The following is a 3,566-nucleotide window of genomic DNA, read 5'->3' as shown; positions in this document are numbered from 1 at the left end:
TTTTTAAAAATTGCCACCATTTAATTTCCCCGTTGGGTTTTTTTTTGATGTGTGGATGAAACATGAACATTTTGCCTAATTCACAGTTGTGAGAGAGTCTCAATAAAGTATGCCAGAAAAAAAATCCCTACAATCACTGGCCATGATATTATGAATATAACATCATCAAAAGAGTTGAGAATTGTTCCTTCCCAAACTTAATAGGTGGAACATGAAATATCATGTGGAGAATATAATTTCTGGAATAGCTTCCATAATGTAAGTGGAATAAAGTGCACACATTTAGGAAAAGACAACATTATGTGATATCAAAATAACAAGCTGCTGACGGAACTCAGCAGATCAGGCATCATCTATGGTAGTTGTCAAAGGGGTAGTTGTCATTTAGAGTCGAGACCCTTTGTCAGCATTGTGACTGTAAAGAAGAGGGGAAGGGCACCAGCTAGCAAGCGTTAGACAATAGACAATAGAAAATAAGTGCAGGAGAAGGCCATTCGGCCCTTCGAGCCAGCACCACCATTCAATGTGATCATGGCTGATCATTCTCAATCAGTACCCCGTTCCTGCCTTCTCCCCATACCCCCTGACTCCGCTATCCTTAAGAGCTCTATCTAGCTCTCTCTTGAATGTATTCAGAAAGATAAGTTGATCCAGGTGAGAAGGGGTGAGGGGCAGATGGAACCCGGTAGTAGAGGGAGGAAATAGAGATTTAGACTTCAGAGATACAGCATGTAAACAGGCCCTTTGGCCCACCGAGTCCGGGCCGATTAGTGATCCTCGTACATTAGCACTATCCTACACACTAGGGACAATTTACAATTTTACTAAAGCCAATTAATCTACAAAGCTGTAAGCCTTTGGAATGTCGGGGGCATCTGGAGAAAACCCATGCGGTCATAGAGAGAACGTACAAACTCTGTACAGCCACCCCCCTTAGTCAGGATCAAACCCGGGTCTCTGGTGCTGTAAGGCAGCAACTCTACCTATGTGCTGCCCCTAGCACAAAGGCTAGAAGGTGATCAGTGGAGACAAAGGTCTGAGATGATGTCATTTGATAAGAAAGGAAGGTGATGGAACAAGGTAAGGAAGGGATGCTGGGCAGATGGGAACACAAGTGGGAGGGGTGGGGATAGCTGACTGAGTGAGATGAGTGTGTGATTGATAGGCAGATGGTAGCAGGTGGAGGAGGGGAAAGAAAGTGTGTATCTGGGTGTCTTCATCAAATATCAGTCTTCTCTGAGATACAATATGACAGAAATGCCAAGGAGTACATTGTGTCCACATGACACTTTGTGCCATCTATCTGCAGACAGGTAAGCGTAAGTCGCCTTGGTAGATAAGGTGCTGATTGCATAAGTAAGGTAATGTGAATATCCGAGTAAGTTTTTCATACCATTCATTGTTTGGTCTGATTTCAGAAACACGGCTGAAAGAAAATATGCTTCCTCAAACAATAAGAATGTCACTTGCCCAAATTCTAACACATTTACATCCCAATGTCAAATATAATTTGAACTCCCTGAACTACCACTGCATGGTACTCCATTGCCAGAGTGAGGCTGCATGAAAACTAGAAGAACAGCACCTCATATTCTGCTTGGGTAGCTTATAACCCAACAGTATGAACATTGTATTCTCCAACTTTAGGTAACTTACCAACAACATCCCCCTTTCTATCCCCCCCCCCCTCCCTGTGCTCCACCTGGATGCGCACCTATTTCCCCCTTTATTCCCCCACTGCCCCCTCTTTTCCTTCATCCATCCCCTTCCACCTATATTCCTTCCTCTTGTTTCACATTTTGTGCATCTTGCTTCCTTATCTTACAGCCCTGTTTCTTCTTCCCATCTCTGGCCTTTGTCCACCCATCAGCCAATGAACCCCACACTTGTACCTATCTATCATTTGCTTGGCTTTGTCCTGTCCCCACCTCCCTTCCAGCTACCTCCTCCCTACCCCAATCAATCTGAAGGAGACATCGCCACCAGAAACATTGCCTGTCGATGTTCTCCAGAGATGCTGCCTGACCCGCTGAGTTACTCCAACATTTTGTCTTTTTTTTTGTAAAGGAACATCTTCATTTAGTTGTGATTACAGTTTACTGGACTGCGTCTGTTTCTTTGGCTTGTTCACCCTTCCTTTCCTGGGTTCAGGTTTACCCAGAATTATGCCGAAATGAATAATTCTTCGAAACATTATTAAGAGGAAACGTGGAGGAAAAAAAAGAAGCATTAGAATATCGTTTTAATTAACTTCGTTTGACCTATTTCATGTTTTAGTGACAAATATGTTGACGTTGGCAGAAGAAAGAGCATTGGCCGGTTGAGAGATTGTGGGGAAGTCCAGTTAGGGAATATGGAGACAAAAGAGACTGCAGACGCTGGATTTTTTTTCTCTCTCATTTACGAAAAGTGCGGATACAGAACTTGCCAGAATTATTGGAAAACTCTTTGTGTAGGAATAATCCGTTGGTCATTATCTGTGTCACAAATCACCGTTATTTACATTTTATGTCAAAACATAGTTAGTTGTGCAAATAACGTAAAGATCTCCCATTCCAACCCTCGTGATTTACCCCGTTACAATCGGGGGTGAAAAGTAATAAATTGAGATAATTCTCTATGCTTTTTCACAATAAGGTACAAATACAATACAATACAATACATCCTTATTGTCATTGTACAGGGGTTCAACGAGATTGGGAATGCGCCTCCCATACGATGCAATAAATTAATTAATTTAAACAACAACAACCCAACGAAACAAATTGTAACAGTTTTAAGACAGAATAAAGTGCAAGTAGAACAGAATAAAGTGGAAGTAGAAATCAAATCAAATGTTATTAACACGTCCGCGTTTGCTAAATAATGGGAGGATTTTACACAGAGTTGTACTTTTTCAAAATGGTTCTTCAACTTTTTACATTTTAATATTAGTTGCCAACACCACTGTGATCTCTTCCTGTGGTTTCACATGATTTCCCGATAACACCTGCCCCGCCTATTTTCCTACGTTTTAAAAACAATAATAGCTGATCTCTTGTTGTGCCCCGTTGTGTTTTGCTCCCAGCAGCAAATACGAGGGTAGATTCCTGAAGTTTTGACAACATTCAACTTTAAGTTATATTTGAAATTAGATTAAAAAAAATAACACTTTTATTACATATAATATGGACAACGAAAGACCATCATAAATCTAAAATTGTGTATCTCCATTATATGACACTGGTCTTTAGATTAAAAATACTTAAAAATTAAGAACCCAATTTGAAAACCAAACGTTTGCTTTAAAAGCACTGATGCTTCAACCAGTTCCCCAATTTTAAACAACTTTGGACGTTTAGGGACTTTTAACAGCAGATATAACGCCTTGTGAGAGGTGGGGAACCACGTCTCACCGTTTCATGGCTTTGCTCTGATTTGTTTTAAGCTTGTGCCGCTGTAAAACGAGAGATCTTAGTTGTACATTACTGTGGGGAAACTATACCGCATTGTTACATTACTTCAACAGCACAACATAGCTATCTGTCCAGGGGGATGCCCTGAGCTAGGATTTGCTGGGAAGCTTT

The sequence above is a fragment of the Rhinoraja longicauda genome, chromosome 10 (genome assembly GCF_053455715.1).
Source record: "Rhinoraja longicauda isolate Sanriku21f chromosome 10, sRhiLon1.1, whole genome shotgun sequence".
Classification (NCBI taxonomy): domain Eukaryota; kingdom Metazoa; phylum Chordata; class Chondrichthyes; order Rajiformes; family Arhynchobatidae; genus Rhinoraja; species Rhinoraja longicauda.
The sequence above is the reverse complement of the archived record's forward strand: the minus strand, read 5'-3'. Positions refer to the sequence as shown.